We start from the raw sequence: 23,574 nt of genomic DNA on the forward strand, positions 1-23,574 counted from the left end.
GGTCGTATAAACAGATACTCTAGTCTCTGCTTGGGAACTGTGCAGCTCCTACAGGGTTACCTTTGTCTTTGTGGTGTCTGTTTAATTAATGCCCTCCTTGCCTGAGCTGAGAGTTTTGGTGGGCGGCCCTCTCTTGGCAGGTTTGTTGTGTCACCATATTCTTTCCATTTGATGATAACGGATTTGATGGAGCTTTGGGGGATCATCAGAGATTGGGATATTTTTTATAACCGAACACTGATTTCTACTTCTCAACCACTGTCACCCTCACCTGTTTGAAGATCTCCATGGTCTTCATGGTGTTGTTTGTTTAGTGGTGCCTTTTGCTTAATGGTGTTACAGCCTCTGTGGCCTTTCAGAAAAGGTGTGTACATACTGACAGACCATGTGACATTTAGATTGCACATAGGTGGACTTCCTTTCACTAAGCATGTGACTTATGAAGGTAATTGCTTGCACCTGAAATTTTTAGGAGCTTCATCGCAAAAGGGGTGAATACATATGCTCATGCCAATTTTTAGTTATTTGATCCTATAAATGTAATTTTTTTCCTATATTTTTCTTACTTCACTTCACCAACTTAGACTATTTACTTCTGATGAATCACATACAAATCAAATTACAGAAATATTTAAATACAGGTTGTAATGTAACAAAGTAGGTAAAAAGCCAAAAGGGAGGTGAGTATTTTTGTAAACCACTGTATCTCCAGTAACTATATTATTAAATTTATGATGTTACATCCGCTCATCTTCTTCCCATTCAGAGCCACACAATATCGGATATTATCAGTGGAGATCTTCTACAGAATTTTTCTGACTTATCCAACAAGAATGGATAAAGACAGGGATCAGATGATGGAGAAGATATTAAACCTCACCCTAGAGATTCTCTTCCGGCTTACTGGAGAGGTGAGAGATTCTGATGATGTCACATTACATCATTCTTATCTATGGGAACAACAGATGGACAGAACTGGAGAGGTGAGGACTCTGGAAATGGCTGTAGTGAGATTTATTAATGTGTCTCTCCATAATCAGGATTACACGGTAGTGAAGAAGACCTCTAGTGAGCGCTGTCAGGACCCTGTATCTGAGGGACGTGTAAGACCCCTGAGCCCAATCACGGGGCCTCCACCTTACCCCCCGATACATGAGGAAATCAATGACCAGAACATTATAGAACTCACCAACAAGATGATTGAGCTGCTGACTGGAGAGGTGACACTGCTGGGAATGCTGGGACATTATACAGTAACACTATGAAGAGATCAGAGGGATGACTGTATCATTGTATGTGTCAGGTTCCTATAAGGTGTCAGGATTTCTCCGTCTATTTCTCCATGGAGGAGTGGAAGTATTTAGAAGGACACAAAGATCTGTACAAGGACGTCATGATGGAGGTTTCCCAGGCCCTCAAATCACCAGGTAATGGACTGAAATAAATACACACGGCCTATAATTATCTGTATGTAAAGAATGAATTTAGTCCCTGTAATTGTTTCATCTAGTTCTATCCAGTAAGAAGACAACACCAGAGAGATGTCCCTGTCCTCTTCTTCCACAGGACTGTAAACAAGAAGATCCCAATGTTCCTCAGGATCATCAGGTAGATGGAGAGAAGGAGTCATGAGATCTCCCTTATGATGTGTAGACTGCTGTGAAGGTCTTATGCTCAGTCTTGCTTTATCCACCAGTATTATATGTTTTATACTTGTGTAATGAGATCTGTGGAGATGGCAGGATTAGAACTGATCATAGATGTGACTTCTCCATCTTTCTGTGACTTTTACAATATTTGTTTCAGGGTGAAAATCTGGCCCATATTAATACTACAGAGACATATGTGAGGGGTGATGAGTGGTGTAAAGAGGAGATTACAGATAACTGCCAAGGTGAGTAGTAACCACTAAAATCAGAGAAGTCACAAATACTGTTACCGGCTGTGGCTGCTTTATCTGTGGTGTAGTCCGGCCATATCACAATCATGTGATCACCAGTCTTCTGCTAAACCACCACATGCAACTTTACCTGAAACTATCCCCATTACTTTGACATTTGGAGCCCTTCTTTTGAAATTAGATCTTTTTTGCCACAGATTACTCATCCTATTTTCTGGAATTAGAAGACACTGACCCTTACCTATGCAGATCTCTTATCTGAATAGCCAAATTAGAGAATCTGTATAATGTGCTGCCAACTTTGAAAACCATTTTAAGAAAAATATCTTTATGTTGGATTATGAAAAAGCTGTTGCTATTGCCTTCTAGAATCCTGCAGTGTTCGTGGGGAATCTACTATCCATCGTAGACCGGGTTTCACTTCATGAGGAGCTATGGAAATACTATACTAGGATCTTTTTAAGTCAACTGAAATAGTAGTAAATAATAAAGGTGATAGAAATAAGGTTATACCTAACCAATATGAGAAAATATCAGGTGACGAGTTTGTGTTCGGTGCACGACATCACAGGCATTCAGAGGTCGGTGATCTACCCATCCGAAACAATCTTAGCGGGGTCAGATAGGACGGGTGTATGATATACAGTTGAATCATTTTATTGTTTGCAGAAGGAAATACATGATTTGAAGATTATAAAATATCCTCCCAATCCTCAGCCTTTATGAAAATAATCGGTGATTTCCATTTAGCATCCACTAAAATGGCGGCGTAGGGATGACCTAGTGTAGGCCTGAGCAAACTGCAGCCACAAAACACCCTGACCTTTACACAAACAGCACTAGGAGCAATAAAAAAGGAACACAGCAGCAGTCTGTAAGGGCCAAGATATATGCAAACACTGAATATATGAGATCTAAACTGCACTGTTGTTTAATAAAATGTACTTACAAAAACAAAGGTTCTAAGCCCATAAATTGGCCAATTATCTATGCCCATCAATGGATAGTATATGGATGACAATACAGGTGAAAAGTCGTCTGTTTTTCTGGAAGAAAATCATATGACTTTTTTATACGTTCATGTAAACTTAACCTTATCAGTAGCAGCTAATAAAAAAAGTATAATCAACTGTTCTTTTGTAAAGCAATGAAATTAATATTGTGCAAAACTAAAGGCGTGTTTCGAAACCGATGGTGAATTTCATGCTAAATTTCGATTTAATTAAAAAATCTAGTCACTTTTCTAATATACTTAAAATACAAATTCCCTACTGTTTCCTCTCTACTCTAAGTTCCTGTCTGTTTTTTGTTTGTTTTTATTTTTACTTCCAATGACGTTTCAGTTGAGAATCCCAGTGCATGTTGGGATACTCACATAGAACATTATCAGGGGGCAGAGACTGCGGGCACTGCCACAGCTGCTTTCCCCACCTTGAAACAAAGGGTTTTGTGGGTTGGGCTAGTCCCTGCTTGTCTCGTTGTCTCCTTAAAATTTGCTCTGACAGTGTGCTCTATTATTGGCTCATCACTTTTTTTTGGAGCAGACGAGGGAGCTCACTGTCACTGTACATTCAAAGGAATAGAGTGCAGAAAGCTCATACTGAGCATACGTCAGAATTTACAACCAACGCATGCTCAGTAGAGCAGGAACTAGACCATCCACTGAAATGGATGTCCGTGATGATGCTTCGTTTCAGGGAGATGGCAGAGGCTGCGACAGTGAGGTCCTATTTCAGTATCCCAGCATTCTCTGGTGAATCTCAAACAAAATGTTATTGGAAGTTAAAAAAAAAAAAAGCAGATATGAAGTCAGAATAGAGAGGGAACGTTAGGGAATTTTTAACTGAAGTATATTAGAAAAGGAGATTAGATCATTACATTAAATAGAGTTTAAGATGAAATTCACCTTTGGTTTCGGACCATCCCTTTAAATTGAGCCGATTGGTTTGGCCCTCCACAGCAGTGGCAGTTTCTCATGTGCCCCCTTGGGAAAATTAATTGCCCACCCATGACCCAATGAATGTACATTGTAAGTAGACCAAAAAGTAAAAGACTGTTAGATTGTTAAAAAGGGGAAATATGAGTTCTGCTATAAAGGCATCTCGGATAACACATCAGTAAAGTTAACCCCTCGTTTCACCTGTCTCCAGACTAAGCATGCACATGGCACTTTCCTCCCAGCTCTACAGTAACAGTACCTCTCTTTTGTCCCACTGTAACAGTATCCCACAAAATAAATTACAATACAGTAGTGATGTTACCCTATGTGTCCCCCATATGCTTATGTCTTGTGTGCCCAGATATAATAGAATGGCCTCCACCATGCCAGCCTTACAGCGATATTGTCCAAATATTATGCCCACATACTGGTATAAGGTCCCTTAATATAGTAGTAATATTCCTTTTCGTGGTCCAATACATTAACAACATCCCCCGTGTTGCCTTCAGTAATTTCCACAATTCTGCCACGCTTCAAACACAGATTAAAAAAGAAATCCTTCTCACCTGACCTCGGTGAACAGCATCTTCTTCTCTGACGTCGGCGGACCCAAGGACCAGGCCACGATCATCACTGGAGCTCCGGTGCCTGCAGTGCCACATGTTTTGGTCTAAAGCTATGTGCGTACGCTCAGGATTTGAAGCAGAAATTTCTGCAGCATTTCTGCATCTCCTTGGCAGGAGAAACGCTGCAGAAAAAAAATGTGCATTTTGCAGGGATTGTGACGCGATTTTGACTTGTTTTTGTACATCAATGAATGCTTTTTGGAGCTAAATCAAGTTATTTGAAAAGGAATGTGGGACATTGCTTTAACCCTTGGATTACCGTCAGAACTGGGGTGAGTATATTGGGTAATTTTAGAATGTGTCTGTTGTATTTCAAATAAAGGGTTTACTCTGTGTCTGTGTGTTTATTTAACTCTTTACTTTCCTTTACTCAGGTTTGGTAATGAAAGGGTCTGATTGACACCTTGTCATCACCAAACAAAAAAGCTAGGTGTCATCTAATCCCATTCACCGAATCTTCATTAGCATTTCCATTCATGTAATTTCTGCGGCAGCTGAGAGCTGATATTTTTAGCCTAAGAAGGTGCCATTAGGCAAACATGGTCCCTGACTATTATTAACCGCTCACAACTGTTTCGTTAGCCGCTACGTCCCCATGAACAGTAACAAGCAGCGCTTTGGACGTAGCGTATTTTTGCTGCGTCCAAAACGTAGTGTCCTAATGCCGCACTTTTGTTGTCGGTACATGTGAATCCACCGCATATAGTGACACTTCAATCAGTCAAAGTCTGCAGCGGAGACAAGCTTGTCAGCTACAGAAATCGACATGCTGCGGGTGAGTTTGGGTATGTGCCCACGATCAGGAGCCGCTGCAGGTTTGAAGCTGTGTGTTTATACAGCATAGTGGATGGCATTTCTAGAAATCCCATGTCCACTATACGTGCATCTGAGGCTGCGGATCACCCGCGGACATTGACATGCGCCGCGTCTTTCAGAACCACAGCATGTCAAATTCTCTTGCGGAGTCGCTAGTCTCTGCAACAGAAACTTGACCACTAGAAAGTATTGAATGCGATAAATCCACATGGTTCAGTGAACGCATGTGGATTTACCTGCGTTCCATAGAATGCAACTTTTTGGATGCAGCGAAAATATGCTGCAGCCAAAGCGTTTCTATTTCTGGATCATGGGCACATAGCCTAAAATTTAAAAATAAAAATGGCGTGGGCTCCCGCGTAATTTTTATAACCAGCAGAGGGAAAGCCAACCGCTGGGAGCTGATATTAGTAGCCGGGGTAGGGGCCAGTAGCCAAAAATGTTCCCTGGCTATTAATATGAGCCCACAGCTGTTTGCTTAACCTTTACTGGCTAGATTACAGGGGGGCCCCAGAAAAAAAAAATACGTAGGGTCCCCCTATAAAATCTAACCAGAAACGGCTAATCAGACAGCTGTGGGATGATATTAAGGGGCCATGGATACTAGCACCCTCCGTGGCTAATAATATCACCCTCAGCAGTCCCAGAAATGGCGCATCCATAAGATGCGCCAAATCTTGTGCTTAGCCTCCACTCTTCCCACTGCCTTGTAGCGGTGTGATAGGGTTGGGGTTCATGTCAGTCTTGTATTGGCGGCTGAGGTGAAGCCCAGATTAGTAATGGAGGGCTTCTATAAGACACCCCTATTTCTAACCGCGGAGTAAAGTTTTCACCGCTTTTTCAATAAAAGACAAGGCCAGAATAAATTATTTTACTGAAATAAAATGACACACGGTTTTAATTTTTTTATTGCACGCCCAGTCCCCGAATCCTGAACTGTAACCTACTATAGTGCAATATGAAGCACCGGAACATAAAATATTTCTATAGTACCAATAAATGTAGCCCATAAAACCATGAGTTAACCAAAAAGTATATACAAAGTTTATTAGGTAAATATATGGACACCATTAAAAACCAATAAAAAAAACAACAACCTCAATGAGGAAGTGTGAGTACATGTGAAGTTTCCACCTCTGTGTACGCCGCTAATCACAAGACTGCAAGAATGTTTTTTAACAGGGAAAAATGCAAAGTACTACATCTGGGCAATAAAAATGAAAAAAGCATATACAAAATGGGAGGAATAGAGCTAAGCAACAGCACATGTGAAAAAGACTTAGGTATACTAATAGATCATAGACTGAACATGAGTCAACAGTGTGATGCAGCAGCAAAAAAGGCAAATACAATTCTGGGATGTATTAACAGAAGCATACAGTCTAGATCACGTGAAGTCATTATCGGACTTTACTCCTCTTTGGTCAGACCTCATCTGGAATACTGCGTCCAGTTTTGGGCACCACATTTTAAAAAAGACATCGACAAACTGGAGCAAGTTCAGAGAAGAGCGACCAGAATGGTGACCGGTCTGCAAACCATGTCCTATGAGGAACGGTTACAGGATTTGGGAATGTTTAGCTTGCAAAAAAGAAGACTGAGAGGAGACTTAATAGCTGTCTACAAATATCTCAAGGGCTGTCACATTGTAGAAGGATCATCTTTATTCTCATTTGCACAAGGAAAGACTAGAAGCAATGGGATGAAACTGAATGGGAGGAGACACAGATTAGATATTAGAAAAAACTTTTTGACAGTTAGGGTGATCAATGAGTGGAACAGGCTGCCACGAGAGGTGGTGAATTCTCCTTCAATGGACGTCTTCAAACAGAGGCTGGGCAGACATCTGTCTGAGATGATTTAGTGAATCCTGCTTTAAGCAGGGGGTTGGACGAGATGACCCAGGAGGTCCCTTCCAACTCTACCATTCTATGATTCTATGATAAGTACAAATGGCAAGTTGGTTGTGCACACAGGTTTTTTGCAACAAATGCCTCCTGCATACAAGTACAACAAACATAGATATTAAGGTACATATAACATGTTAAAAAGGGCATGTAAGTATAACTGTCATGCATTCAAAATACATATCACATGTGCAACCCTAATGCAGGACTATACCGCATAAATATTATAGCTATAAATGCATCAATATACCCCTAGACCAGTAGTGTACCCGTTGGTCCGTTTCTAGATTAATAATCAGATCCTATCTACCACCCATGACTATTGAGTGTCTAGAGATATATGGAATAAACTGGCATTGTAGCAACCTGTGAATAGAAAAGAGTGGAAACCTGAAGATACAAAAGGGAAACCCGAATCCCTCGATCTTCTGTAAAAAAAAATAAATAAAAAACAACCATGTTGCTCACCTGTCCGCCGTCACAAAGTAATCCAGATTGTCCCTCGGCAATCCAGGTCACTTCTACAGCAGTGACATCAGCAATCACTGATGTCACTGCTGTAGATGACAGCAATGTACACTGACTGGAGTGTAAAATCACTCCTGTCACTGCACATTGAAGCTGCAGGAGTGACCTCAGGTCCTGGCAGCGCAGCGATGTACACTGCTGGGAGCGAGCACGCTCCCGGAAGTGTACCGCCGGCCTCCGGGCTGATCACATCGCCAGGGACATCGCGAGGACCAGGAAGACACCGGGGGGCACCGGATAGGTGAGAATAGTGGGTTTTCTTTATTTTTTTTACACAGCGCACAGCCCCAGCTCGGCTGAGGACACTGCTACTCCCCTCAGCTACGGCGATCGGATGATGGGAGTAGTAGTCTTCCCCAGCTGACCCGGGTACCACTCTGTGTGCGTTTATGTAGTGTTTGCCGCCCATAGACTTTAATTGAACCTCAGCAAATCCACAGTTATAAATATTATACCTGCGGATTTGCTGCGTTTCAATTAAAGTCAATGGGTGGGAAACGCTGCAGAAACGCTACATAGAAAGGACATGCTGCGTTTTTAAACGCAAGGACAATCCTGAGTGGAAATTTCCCCATCATTTGCGCAGCACATCAGGATTGCCATTGCATTAGCTGGTAGACCGATCACCAAGCGTTTTTGATGCATTTCCACACGGAAAAAACGCTGCGAAAAGGCATCAAAAACGCTACATGTGCACTTAACCTAAGGGGTAACATTTCTTCTTGTGGAGAGTGACCTATCAGGCCTAGCATGTCAGAGTGAGGAGACTTATAAGCCATGCATGCTACTCTGGGAAATTAAATATGCAAATTGGCTCTTCAGAGAGGAAGAGGACCTGAACTTATTGGCAGTAGCAATCCTAAAATTGAGATTCTGGTTTGGCTTTTATCCTGAGTCATATAGCAAGACTCGTTACAGAGTTGATATTGACTTTTAATATTGCTGCTTCCAACAGGTGGCGCTAGAGTCTGAAGAGGCAATTTGCAAATGCACTATGGTAGGAAAGTAATAAATCTATTGCTAGTATTTCTCTGCAGTCTATGTATTATACACACAAAGCACTGCTACTTATGCACATACAGACACACACAGCTCTGCTCCATGCGCACGCAGACATACACACAGCCCTGCTGAATGCACATTTATAGACGCCCACTGCTCTGCGACATGCACATCTATAAATATAAAGCAGAAAATCTGTGTGTGGTAGCCTGTTGAATACAAAAACACATTTTTCACCCGATTTTCAGTGAAATTTTGCACGGCCCATTTTTAATGCCAGACTAAAAATACTGCGAACATTAAAACTCAAAATCTCCCCTTCCCCCTCCTTCGCAATATTTGCCCCCTGAATTTAGGCTCTATAGAAATAAAGGAGAAAATGGGTGTCTGTGTTAAATGCAAAACCATGGTTTTTGCCCAAAGGGTCTTAAAGAATAAAAGTGGCAGCGCCCAAAGAGGCGCTCTTAAGGCAGCAACCATATAGTCGCTAAGATAGGGCAACCTGATAAGTCGCTCTAAAGTCTGTAATTATAGCAATGGCTGTTGCAGAAGTAACAGGGGCTTCATTTATGAGACTTGCCTCATAGGAAGATCGTTCTCATTGCCTATAGCAAACAGAGTGCAGCGTTCAGCATTGAAGCTGCTGAGGTAAAGTGAAAGCTGAGCTCTAATTGGTTGCTAAGGAAAACTAGAACAGTCTGAAGAGGCAGTCACGCATTTTCTGATATATACTGTATATATATATATATATACACACACACACACTCACTAAATTAGAATATCATCAAAAAGTTAATTTATTTCAGTTCTTCAATACAAAAAGTGAAACTCATATATTATATAGAGTCATTACAAACAGAGTGATCTATTTCAAGTGTTTATTTCAGTTAATGTTGATGATTATGGCTTACAGCCAATGAAAACACAACAGTCATTATCTCACTAAATTAGAATACTTTATAACAACAGCTTGAAAAATGATTTTAAAATCTGAAATGTTGGCCTATTGAAATGGATGTTCAGTAAATGCACTAATACTTGGTCGGGGCTCCTTTTGCATCAATTGCTGCATCAATGCAGCGTGCTATGGAGGCGATCAGCCTGTGGCACTGCTGAGGTGTTATGGAAGCCCAGGTTGCTTTGATAGCAGCCTTCAGCTCGTCTGCATTGTTGGGTCTGGTGTCTCTCATCTTCCTCTTGACAATACCCCATAGATTCTCTATGGGGTTAAGGTCAGGCGAGTTTGCTGGCCAATCAAGCACAGTGATACTGTTGTTTGTAAACCAGGTATTGGTAATTTTGGCAGTGTGGACAGGTGCCAAGTCCTGCTGGAGAATGAAATTTCCATCTCCAAAAAGCTTTTCGGCAGAGGGAAGCATGAAGTGCTCTAAAATTTCCTGGTAGACGTCTGCGCTGACTTTGATCTTGATAGAACCCAGTGGACCTACACCATCAGATGACATGGCTCCCCAAACCATCACTGACTGTGGAAACTTCACACTAGACCTCAAGCAGCTTGGATTGTGGCCTCTCCACTCTTCCTCCAGACTCTGGGACCTTGATTTCCAAATGAAATGCAAAATTTACTTTCATCTGAAAACAACACCTTGGACCACTGAGCAACAGTCCAGGTCTTTTTCTCCTTGGTCCAGGTAAGACTCTTCTGGCGTTTTCTATTGGTCATGAGTGGCTTGACACAAGGAATACGACACTTGTAGCCCATGTCCTACATACGTCTGTGTGGTGGCTCTTGAAGCAATGACTCCAGCAGCAGTCCACTCCTTGTGAATTTCCCCCACATTTTTCAATGGCCTTTTCTCCTTTGAAGGCTCCAGTTATATCCTAGTTGCTTGTCCACACTTTTTCCTTCCACTAAACTTTCCATTAATATGCTTGGATACAGCACTCTGTGAACAGCCAGCTTCTTTAGCAATGACCTTTTGTGGCTTACCCTCCTTGTGGAGTTTGTCAATGACTGCCTTCTGGACATCTGTCAAGTCAGCAGTCTTCCCCATGATTGTGGAGCCTACTGAAACAGACTAAGGGACCCTTTTAAACGCTTAGGAAACCTTTGCAGGTGTGTTTTGTTAATTATTCTAATTTACTGAGATAGTAAAATCTTCCTTACCAGAAGACTTGCAAAATGATGTCCTCGGAGGTTATTAACCAAGTTTTCCCTGATTTTTGAAACAGTTTTAACAACCATCAGTGGCTTTGTGAACACACAATCCTAGTGCCTAAAAACGAGTGTCTGTTCCATAAATCTATAAATACAGCGGAGACTGTCTGGTCCAGTGACCACATACATGTCCATTGATTCAGTCATGGATAGTGAACAAGGCGTAATGTACCCATTGGAGTTCCTGAATTCTTTTGAGCCTCTTAGAATGCCACCGCATAGGATCACTTTAAAAAAGGAGATTTTTGTGTACTCACCGTAAAATCTCTTTCTCTTAGCCTGTAATTGGGGGACACAGGACCATGGGTGTTATGCTGTCCACTAGGAGACGACACTATGCATACTCTGCAGTATACACCCCTGGACGGCGTCAGCCTTCTCCAGCTTTGTGCAAAAGCAATAGGAGGAACGTAACATGGATAAAATAACCATGCCTATAAGAAGGCAACTATGTACAAGCTCAAGAAAAACAATATGAGAACTCAACATAACAACGGCCCGGAACGGGCAACAGGGTGGGAGCTGTGTCCCCCAATTAGAGGCTAAGAGAAAGAGATTTTACGGTGAGTACACAAAAATCTCCTTTACTCTGTCGCCTCATTGGGGGACACAGGACCATGGGACATCCCAAAGCAGTCCTTGGGTGGGAAGCAATGGACGAATATTGTGTAGACAGGCCTGCAGGATACGTCCACCCAGGCTCGCGTCTGCTGAGGACTGGGTATGAACCCTGTAGTGTTTGGTAAACGTGTGTAGGCTAGTCCAGGTGGCTGCCTTACACACTTGTTGTGCCGAGGCCTGGTGCCGAATGGCCCAGGAGGCCCCTACCGCACATGTAGAGTGTGCCGTAATACCTGCTGGAAGAGGAGAATTTTTGAGGCGGTAGGCCTCTTGTATGGTGGATTTGATCCACCTGGCAAGGGTAGATTTGGAAGCTGGTAGACCTTTGCGGCCGCCTTCCAGAAGAAGGAAAAGAGAATCAGACTTCCGGAAGGGCGCAGTCCTAGACACATAGATACGTAATGCCCTGACAAGGTCAAGCGTAGCAGAGCCTTCTCCACTCTATGAACCGGGACCGGACAGAGGGATGGCAGTGAAATTTCCTCATTGAGGTGGAAGTTGGACACAACCTTTGGAAGGAAGAATGGGACCGTACGGAGAACTACCTTGTCCTGGTAAAAAGCCAGGAAGGGTTGTCTGCAGGAGAGTGCTGTGAGTTCAGACACCCTGCGTAGCGAGGTGATTGCCACTAGGAAAACCACTTTCTGGGATAGAAGGCGGAGTGAGACTTCCCTAAGGGGTTCAAAAGGTGTTTCCTGTAATGCTGTCAGCACTAGGTTGAGATCCCACGTTTCTAGTGGTCATCTGTAGGGGGGAACCAATCAGGAAACTCCCTGAAGCAATGTCCTTACTTGCGGCTTGTTAGCAATGCACCTCTGAAAAAGCACTGAGAGAGCTGACACCTGGCTCTTAAGGGAAGCCAGGGACAGTCTGGCCTCCAGACCCGATTGGAGAAACCCAAGTACCCTGGGGAGGGAATAAGGGAATGGGGTCTGGCCACGAGATTCGCACCAGGTAAAGAAGGCTTTCCAGGTACGGTAATAAATCTTTGCAGAGGTTGGCTTCCGTGCCCTGATCATGGTTCCAATGACGTCAGGTGAGAACCCTGACTGAGTTAAAACTCAGGTCTCAATAGCCATGCCATCAAATTGAGGGCCCCTGAGTTCTGGTGGTAGAACGGGCCTTGTGACAGAAGATCCGGGCGGTCGGGGAGACGCCAGGGGACGTCTGCTGTGAGCTGTACGATGTCGGCATACCATGTACGTCTGGGCCAGTCTGGTGCGACTAGGATGGTTGGAACTCCCTCTTGCTTGATCTTCCTCACCACTCTGGATATCAGGGGGAGAGGTGGAAAAATGTACAGGAGCTGGAACTGGGTCCAGTCCTGAACCAGGGCGTCCGGTCCTAGCGCCTGCGGGTCGTGTGTTCTGGCCATGAAGTTGGAGACCTTGGCATTGAAGTGGGATGCCATTAGATCCACGTCCGGAGTCCCCCAGCGATGGCAGATCTGGCGAAAAACTTCGGGATGGAGAGACCACTCTCCCGAGTCCATTCCTTGCCGGCTGAGGAAGTCTGCTTCCCAGTTGTCCACACCCGGAATGTGGACCGCAGAGAGAACCGAACCTGTGTCTTCCGCCCAGTGGAGAATGTGTGTCACTTCTCGCATCGCCTGGGCACTGCGGGTCCCCCCTTGGTGATTCACATATGTCACAGCCGTGGCATTGTCCGACTGTACTCTGATGTGAGAGGCTGCCAGTAAGTGATGGAAGGCTCTCAACGCCAGGAGGATGGCACGAATTTCAAAGATGTTGATGGGCATGGTCGCTTCTGCTGGGGACCACTTGCCCTGTGCTCTATGGTGTAGGTGTACCGCACCCCAACCCGTCAGGCTCGCGTCGGTGGTCAGAACCTTCCATTGACCTGTGAGAAAGGATTTCCCCTTTGTTAGTGAGGTTGGCTTGAGCCACCAGTGCAGGGACCTCCTGGTTGACGACGTCAGCTGGAACTCCCTGTCGAGAGAAAAAGGGTTCCTGTCCCATGACTTGAGGATGGCTAGTTGGAGAGGCCTAAGGTGAAGCTGGGCAAATGGGACCGCTTCTATTGCCGCCACCATCCTGCCAAGGACTCTCATGGCAAACCGGAGAGATCGAGGGGGTTTGCTGAGGAGGGTGCGAACTCCTAAACGTAGAGGCAGTGCCTTGTCCTTGGGAAGGAGCACTAGACCCCTGAAGGTGTTGAATAACATTCCCAGGAAGGTCAGAGACTGACTCGGGGTTGGTGATGACTTTTGTAGGTTGACTAACCAACCCAGGTGACTCAGAATGTCGATTGTGATTGAGACGCTGAGCTCGCAGTCCTTGAAGGTGGGAGCTTTGATAAAAAGATCGTCCAGGTATGGAACGACTACTATGCCTCTGGAGTGCAGGACGTGCATGGTGGCTGCCATGACTTTGGTAAACACTCTGGGAGCTGTGGCGAGTCCGAACGGGAGAGCCACGAACTGGTAGTGGTCCTGGTCGATTGCGAACCTGAGAAATCTCTGATGGGCGGGCGCAATTGGTATATGCAGGTATGCGTCTTGTATGTCTATGGAGGCGAGAAATTCTCCCTTCTCCATGGACGCAATGGTGGACCGAAGGGACTCCATGCGGAAATGACGTACCCGTACATATTTGTTGAGCTGTTTTAGGTCCAGTATGGGCCTTACACGGCCTCCTTTCTTGGGGACTACGAATAAATTTGAGTAGAACCCTTGGAAGCGCTCGGCCGCGGGGACCAGTACTATGACTCCTGCTTGAAGAAGCGAGGAGACCGCTTGGTGGAAGGCACGAGCCTTGGCTGGTGGTTTTGGGGGAACAGACAGAAAGAGTCTGTTTGGTGGGTTGGAAGTGAACTCTATCTTGTATCCCGAAGACACTAGTTCCCTGACCCACCTGTCTGTAATAGGCAGCCAGACTTGATGAAAGAGCGAAAGACGGCCGCCTACAGGTGGGGTGTCTTCCGGAGTCCGTGAGTCATGAGGAGGAGGAAATCTGAGATTTTCCTCCTTTAAACTTTGACTGGCCTGCTCTTGATTGCCAGGTCTTGTCCGACTTTTGCGTCGACCGCGAGTTGTCTCTGCATGGGGCACGGTTGCTGTTTTGTGCTGGTCGCGAGACGGACCAGCTGGAAGAGTTCTGAAAGGATCGGAATCAAGTTTGGTTGCGCTTCTTGTAAGTGTGTTTGGGCTTCAGTTGGGGGAGAGAGGTACTCTTACCCCCGGTGGCGTTGGATATCATTGTGTCCAACTGTTCACCGAAAAGTCGACCACTGAGGTACGGGAGGTGCGTGAGGGACTTCTTTGAGGCTGCATTTGCTTTCCATTCCCGCAGCCAGAGGATACGCCGAATCGTGATGGTGTTTGATGCTTTCCCCGATGCACCTCTTGCAGAATCCAGAGCTGCATGAAGCATGTAATTTGTTACAACTGCTATTTGGGCCGCTTGGTCTGACAGCTCAGGGACAGATACTTGTAGGCTAGCTTGTAAATTTTGGGCCCAAACCAGGATGGCCTTGGCAGCCCAATCTGAGGCGAACGCGGGAGCCAGGGAGGCCCCTGCTGCCTCGAAAATTGAACGTGCCATGCGTTCTACCTGCCGGTCTGCTGTGTCCCTGAGGGTTGAGCTATCTGGCAGTGAAAGGAGTGACTGTGCTGCTAGCCTAGAGACTGGGGGATCCACTTCAGGTGGATCTGTCCATTGTTTGGTGACCTCCTGTGGGAAGGGGTACCGCGCCTCCAGATATTTGCGATTGGTAAGCTTCTTCTCAGGCTGTGAGAACTGCTTTTTAAGGATCGCCTTAAACTCTAGGTGGTCAAAGAAGACCTTAGGCGGTTTCAGAACTCCTTCAAAAGAAATCTTATGTCCTGGTGTCTCCGGGGGTGGATCAGAGATGTCCAGCACCCGATGGATGGATGAGATTAGATCATCAACTAGCGCTGTATTGCTAGGGGGGATAGGGATTAGGGACCCTTCGGTTTCCTTGTCTGAGTCGGAATCACAGATGTCTTCCGAATCCTGTGTATCACTAAGGCGTCTCCTGCTGGGTGAACCAGAGCGGAGGCCTTCTCTGGTCAGGGATGGCTGTGGGGATCTGTATTGTCTGTCCCTGGCAGGGGACGGTCTAGATGAGCTGGGACTACGGTGTCTCTCCCTAGAAGGGGATGACCCTGTGGTATGGGATGATGCAGATGAATGTGACCTGTGCCCCCCGGAGACTGGCCGGCCTGGTCTGTATGTGCCGACCGGTAGCTGCAGGCTTAATCTTTTCCTGCAGTAGATAATGGCCGCCGGAGTATGAGGAAGAAGGGGGGCGGAGAGCTGAAAAAGGGCGGCAGTTTGCTGTGAAAACGCACCCTTTCAGTGTGGATCCGCCCCTTCTATGACACTGTAGAGTGTCATATTCGTCATCCGGGGGGCGGAGAGGGGTTGGCGGCTTCGGCTAGGCCGGAGCCGTGGTGTAAATTAGAAACCTGATGCCCAAAAGGGCTCCAGGCCGGCGCGGAAGTCCGGGAGGGGGCCGGATCTGAACCGGACCCCCCCCCCCCCCGGATTTAAAAGCAGGATAGCGGTGGGGGTATCAGCGGAAGGGGGGGCCCTTGAAGGGTCCCCCTGCGGCACCATAGCGCTGGTGCTGCCACAGAGACAGGGCCAGGAAGGCCTGTGTCTGTATTGTGCCATGCCTGCCTGCACTCCCCCCCCCCCCCCCCCCCCCCCCCGGCCCCAACAGGAGTCCGCAGCAGGGCCGGGGTCCCTGGATTCAGTGCAGTGTGCTAGCTACTGGGAGCTGCAGATTGCTGCCTGTACAGGCCCTACCTGAGGCATCTCAACCTAATACCCCCAGAGGGGGATTAGGGAGGGTGCTGTTGTCACCATCAGGGGGCTTTATCCTCGCCTCGACCTCAACCCAGAAACCAAAACGAATTGGGGAAGGAGGGGGGTCTCGACTTCGAACCAGCACCCAAGGGGCTGGGGAAAGAGCGACATGGTGAATAGTCATCTCGACTTCAACTGTGCACCCCATAATAGGGGGCATGCCGGGAGTCTCGCAGGAGACCCACTTTTCTTCATCTGTAATCCCGTCGTAAAAAAATCGGAGTAAAAATTTTAGGTGTGCCTCCTATGCGACACTAAGCAAAAACTGGAGAAGGCTGACGCCGTCCAGGGGTGTATACTGCAGAGGAGGAGCCACAGTTAATCTTTTTCAGATTATGCATAGTGTCTACTCCTAGTGGACAGCAGCATAACACCCATGGTCCTGTGTCCCCCAATGAGGCGACAGAGTAATAGGAGCTCTGTTAATGTTGCTTAGGAAACTTGACCCACCAAAATTGTGTAACGGCACAAGGTTGTGTGTTAAGAATCTCATGCCCAACATTATTGAAGCCATTATTCATATGGGAAATTCTAAGGGAGAAAATGTTTCATATTCCGCGTATGCCCTTGCTACTAAGCGACATGCCCTTCCATTTTAAGGTTCTGCACTTCCCAATCCGACTTGCATTTAATTTGACTATAATCAAAGCACAAGGTCAATCGCTTAAAGTAGTCGGCATTAATTTGGAGAGCCTGTGTTTTTCACATGGTCAGCTCTTCGTTGCTTGCTCTAGGGTGGGTAACCTCAAAAATATTTTCATATATGCACCTGAAGGTAAAACGAAAATGTTGTTTACCAAAAAGCACTATCATAGACAGCTGGGGTATCTGTAAATCAGTCTCACTCCTTTTGTGCCTTAACCACTGATAGGTTACACTGGGGGAAGGGATGTGAAGGATTGGACTATGCTGTCCCCCTCTTTACATTTTTTTGTGTGTTTGTGAAAGGAGAGAATATTTTAACATTCAAGAAAAATTTGTTCAAAAAGTAGTTTTGTTCACCTCTGTGTCAAGACAAATTTGTAAAAATAAACAATTGTCAATGCCAAACTAACAAAAAAAAAAAGTGTTGAAAAATCAAATTTTAAACGCTGAAGATGTCAACTGCAGGGTGAAACTGAAAATGTAACCTTAGCAAGCGGAACCAACAATGTAACATATCATTTTCTGCCAGCAAAGCCACAGGTATTTTGCTAGTTTACATATAAACATAGCTCTGCTACATACACATTTACACACGCACACACACTATACATTACCACATCTTTCAGTTACTTCCAGTCATGTGAATAATAACACGACCTGAAAGGTCCTTGAGTTAATTGGGTGGAAGATCACATAGATCAGTGTGGGGCTGGAGGAGAGAGCGCAGTTCTCTCAGTGATCAGGTAAGACTGTATAACCATTCTCCTCCATTACAGGAAGTTGCCTCCGGACTATAGAATGCTCACACTTTTTAGCAAGAGTATTTACCGTTAGAAATTGCGTCTTATAGCCCGAAAAATACAGTAAGTTGGTTCTTCCCACTATAGCACTGCCAAACTTGTGGATGCTAATTGTGGTCTGGGCACCAGGGCTGTGGAGTCGGTAAGCCAAACCTCTGACTCCGACCCCTCAATTTCCATGACACCGACTCCACGACTCTGACTCCCTCATACCTGGCTCATGTGTAAGTGATAAATTTACTGTAGCACAGATTCATCTCAGCTAAAAGTCTAGATCCTTACATCAGGAATAGGACAGACATTTATAGGACATTTCATAACTTTCCCAAATTCTTATGAAAAAGCATTCCCCACAAACTGCATTGAACTACTGTACCCAATTTATTATATATTTTAGCATTCGGAGTTGGTACATTTTATACCGACTCCACCAAAATGGGCAATGACTCCGACTCCACAGCCCTGCTGGGCACACTGCAAGGCTCAGAAGAATGTAAAAACTCTCTTTTTTAAATGACTGATGATGGCCCTAAGTAGTATGAGTAGATTTTTTTTTTTTTTTTTTTTTATGGATATCATTTTCGGCTACATAACATTTTCTGAAGACTTTTTTTCCATTATTTGGTAGAAAGAACAAACAAAGATTCAAACATCACACTCTACTGGTTCGTCCTCTGCGGTCTACAATTCGATTGTGAACTATTTTTGTCCTTATGAATAATTGGATTTTGCTACATAATTTGCAATTTCTATGGACTTTTTTGTAGAGAAATTAATACATTTTTAGGCTGCGTGCCCACTATGCGTTTTTCAAGCATTTTTGCCGCAGAATTTCCGCAGCGAAAACGCTTGGTAATACGTGCCCCATGGTTCCCAATGATAATCCGCATGTGCCATGCACATGCTTAGGAAATTTCCGCTGCGGATTATCATTGTGGAAAAATCTGCAGCATGTCCATTATTTTTGCGGAAACACGTCGTAATTGCCTCCATTGACTTGCATTGAATCGCATAATATCTGCATGACTACATGTGCACATGCGGATATTAAGCGATTTAATGTGTGTATGGTACCCGGGTCTGGAGAATAGGAGACTCTCATGTAGACCTGGTTCCATAGTACCTGTAAAAAAAAAAGAATTTAAAATAAAAAAAAACACATTATACTCACCTTCGGATGGCCCACGGTCTTCTCTCTGGTGTGTCCTGGCTCCCCTGTGGCTCGCGATGGTGTAAAAGGACCTTCCATGACATCATTTAGTCATGTGACGTGTCGCGTCGGCAGTCGCGTGACCTGTCACATGACTAAATGACGTCATGGAAGGTCCTTTTACACCACCGCAAGCCGCCCAAGACACCAGACGCACCGGAGAAGGAGACTGGAGACCATCGGAAGTTGAGTATAATGTTTTTTTGTTTTTGTTTTTTTACCATTTTTATTCTTTTTTTAACTATTAACTTGGTCACACCATATAAATCCATGCCGGTTGCATGGATTTATATAGTGTGTCCAAGTTGTCAAGGACTTTTCCAAGTGATGTTAAATCGCTTGGAAAAGCGCTTGATAACCCGCATGCGAAAGTGCATGCAAAAATGCTTGACAAACGTTTCTACCTGGCAGGAAAAACGCATGTAAAATCCGCATGCGTTTTTCCTGCCAGGGAGATGCAGAAAAAATCAGCAGCATTTCTGCATCGTGGGCACTTAGCCTTAAGGGTATTTTATTCAAAAAATAATAATTGGTTTTCTACTTGGCAGATGACTGTACCAGAAGATCAGAGGGACATCTGACATCAAGTTCATCTGAATTAAAAACTGAAGATATCACACAGGATATAAATCAAGTGTATCCCATTATCCCCGATATACCATCAGCTCTTCACAGCAAAGGTCTATCATCTAATTCTACTGAACAGGTCCGATCTTCAGATTCATCACAGACTATTCAGAAAAATGAAAGTCACAAAAGACACATTAAAAATCAAAGTGCTCTTACAGCAGAGAAGCGATATTCATGTTCAACATGTGGGAAATGTTTTCACAAAAAATCATATCTTCCTATACATCAAAGAACTCACACAGGGGAGAAGCCATTTTCCTGTTCAGAATGTGGGAAAGGTTTTAAAGATAAATCAGATCTTGTGAGACACAAGAGAATTCACACAGGGGAGAAGCCATATTCATGTTCAGAATGTGGGAAATGTTTTGTAAATAGGTCAAATCTTTTTTCCCATCAGAAAATTCACACATGTGAGAAGATTTTTCCATGTTTAGATTGTGGGAAATGTTTTAATGAGAAAACCAATCTTGCTATACATCAGAGAAGTCACACAGGGGTCAAGCCATTTTCTTGTTCAGAATGTGGGAAATGTTTTCTCGCTAAATCAAAACTTATTAGACATGAAAGAATTCACACAGGGGAGAAGCCATATTCATGTTCGGAATGTGGGAAATGTTTTAACAAAAAATCATATCTTCCTATACATCAAAGAACTCACACAGGGGAGAAGCCATTTTCCTGTTCAGAATGTGGAAAATGTTTTAAAGATAAATCAGATGTTGTGAGACACCAGAGAATTCACACAATGGAGAAGCCATTTTTATGTCCAGAATGTGGGAAAGGTTTTGCAACTAAATCACATCTTCTTATACATCAAAGAACTCACACAGGGGAGAAGCCATTTTTCTGTGCAGAATGTGGAAAATGTTTTTCAGCTAAATCAGACTTTGTGAACCATAGGAGAATTCACATAGGGTTGAAGCCATTTTCCTGTTCAGAATGTGGGAAAGGTTTTACATATAAACCACATCTTGTGAGACATCAGAGAATTCACACAGGGGAGAAACCATTTTTATGTTCAGAATGTGGGAAAGGTTTTACAACTGAATCACATCTTCTTATACATAAAAGAACTCACACAGGGGAGAAGCCATTTTCCTGTTCAGAATGTGGAAAACCTTTTGCAACTAAAACACATCTTCTTATACATCAAAGAACTCACACAGGGGAGAAGCCATTTTCCTGTTCAGAATGTGGAAAATGTTTTACAATTAAATCAGATCTTGTGAACCATAGGAGAATTCACACAGGGGAGAAGCCATTTTCTTGTTCAGAATGTGGAAAATGTTTTACAAATAAATCGGATCTTGTGAAACATAGGAGAATTCACACAGGGGAGAAGCCATTTTCCTGTTCAGAATGTGGGAAAGGTTTTACATATAAACAACATCTTGTGAAACATCAGAGAATTCACACAGGGGAGAAACCATTTTTATGTTCAGAATGTGGGAAATGTTTTGCAACTGAATCACATCTTCTTATACATAAAAGAACTCACACAGGGGAGAAGCCATTTTCCTGTTCAGAATGTGGAAAATGTTTTACAAATAAATCGGATCTTGTGAAACATAGGAGAATTCACACAGGGGAGAAGCCATATTCATGTTCAGAATGTGGGAAATGTTTTACCTTCAAATCACATCATCTTCAACATCAAAAAACTCATGGGAAAAGCCATTCTCATAACTAGAAAATGAGAATTGTTTTACTTGAAAATCATACTTTGATGATAATTAAAAAAACTCACACAGAAAGAAACCATATATTGCATTTTCAAATTATACAAGAAAACATACAACAGAGAAAGTCAATGTAAAGTCAAATAAGTAATCAAGAAAGGGAAAGCTTAATGGAGGTCCAGCAAAAAATACTGATGGACCTACCAACAGAATAGATAATCAATATCAGATTGGTCGGGAGCTGTCACTTGGTACATCCTCCAATCAGTCGGTATAAGCTCCAGCATTGGCCAGATGCAGACACACACAAAATGGAGCTGGAAATTACAGCTCAATTCAATGTGTAGTTCCCATGTATCCAGAGGTGGAATCAGATGATATCCAACATTAAGAGCGCCCCGGCTGACTGCATCTCTCAAAAACCAATGTTCATGGTGGTCTCAGTAACGTCACTGCAAATTACGAAGGTCAAGAGAGACGGAAAAAAAAGTACTACGTGTTTCAAAAAGAAGCCCTTTCTTTCGTCAAGATACATTCTGTTGACTATGGGGCCACACTCGGAGTCAGTGTAACTTTTTTTTATACTTTTGATATTACTTTTTTAGTGAACAGATATACTTTTATTTCTATTGCATAAGAAGCCTGCACCACTTATTTCGCAGTGTGTCACATCCACCTGTTATTTAGACACTCTACCGACAAAGCGGGAAAAATATGATTCTCAGCTTCCAAGAAGACAATCCAATACAATGTACAAAAGAAAACAATAAGCGGCACCGCCTTTCCTGTAAAAAATGTTTATGGTTTATTTCATCATGTGAATAAAAAAAGTGGCAAGCTGGGAGGGAAAGCGGACAATAGTTGTTTTGCGCTTGGGCTAGCACTTCTGCAGACCTGAACACACAGAAGCGCTAGCCCAAGCGCGAAACGACTGATGTCCACTCCTCTCCCTGCTTGACACTTTTTTATCTACGTGATGAAATATGGGATAAAAGTTTTTACAGGAATGGTGAGTGTCGGTTATCTTTTTTTTTTTTGTGCATTATACTGTTATTTCCCTCTGGGAAAAGTGTAGATCGTAAACTCATACTCAGAATTTTCATTTGTAGTGGCAGCATTGGTGTTTTTTTTCATTAATATCTTCTGTCTGGAAAATTCCTTTAAAATAGAATTAAAAATGTATACAGTTACTAATAGAAATATATTATACAAAAAGCAAATAAAAAATATCAATAATATGTACTAAGTATTTCATATTTTTATGTAATTATATCTACAATTTATGTAGAAAGAAATATTGGGAAACAACTTTTAGTCATTGAATTCAGGATTTTCATTCAGTACCATCGCACAAGGTATAATTCCGATCTTCTGATTCATCACAGACTATTTAGAAAAAAAATAAGTCACACAAGGGGTAATATAGATTAATGGGCAGTTACCAATGTTATTCAGTGAGGCTGTTCACATGACGATTTTTTTCCTCAGACTGACTAAAAACATCACAGCATGCGCGATTTACTTCCACATATTTTCAAAAGTTGTCAGTTTCATTTATGAAATTAGACATTTCTTATGATTTTGACCTCCTGAATTCAAATCTGACCATGACAAATTTTAGTTGGCTCTTGTTTCTATATCAGAGTCTTCCTTGTACTGCTACATATAATTGATGCATAAAAGTTTCAGAACTTTGAAACATTATTATTTTTGCGAACATAAAGATGCAGAATATTTTCTGATTTATTTAGAGGAAACTTAGCAACCATTCAAATAACTAAAACATGTCTAAACACTATTACGAATTATAAACCGTTACAGAAATTGCACTACAAAATTTTGACCTCATTCAGTGACAACTCTTTTTTTTCTTGTCTCTTGTACTCCTGCATCGGATCATCTCTTTCAATTGTCCAACAGTAATCTGCAAGCATTGATGGATTCCATTTTCCTTGATATCTTTTCTCCATAGCCTCAATATCTTGGTGATATCTCTCACTGTGCTCGTCACTTACTGCTTCGCAGTTTGGTGGATAGCTCTAGATGTGAATGTAAGAAAAATCGGAAATTTGGCAAAAATTTAGCGATTTTAAAACTTAATTTTTAAGCCCTTAGATCAGGGCCAGCTCATGCTTCTGAAGATACGTACCCGTAAATGAGGCGGGCATTCATTGCTACAGAAATGACAAACGTGGACTCTAAATATGGTTTAGACACACTGCGGCTCAGAAGGGAGGCT

At 43.5% G+C, this 23,574-nt stretch overlaps 1 pseudogene; it reads left to right on the forward strand.

Moving 5' to 3' along the window:
• Positions 1–952: 952 nt before the first annotated feature.
• Positions 953–23,574, forward strand: part of LOC141271395 (uncharacterized) — a 58,904-nt pseudogene continuing 36,282 nt past the window's right edge.

Source organism: Phyllobates terribilis, unplaced genomic scaffold, assembly GCF_046119375.1.
Source record: "Phyllobates terribilis strain yellow unplaced genomic scaffold, ASM4611937v1 Scaffold_5__5_contigs__length_657084704, whole genome shotgun sequence".
NCBI lineage: Eukaryota > Metazoa > Chordata > Amphibia > Anura > Dendrobatidae > Phyllobates > Phyllobates terribilis.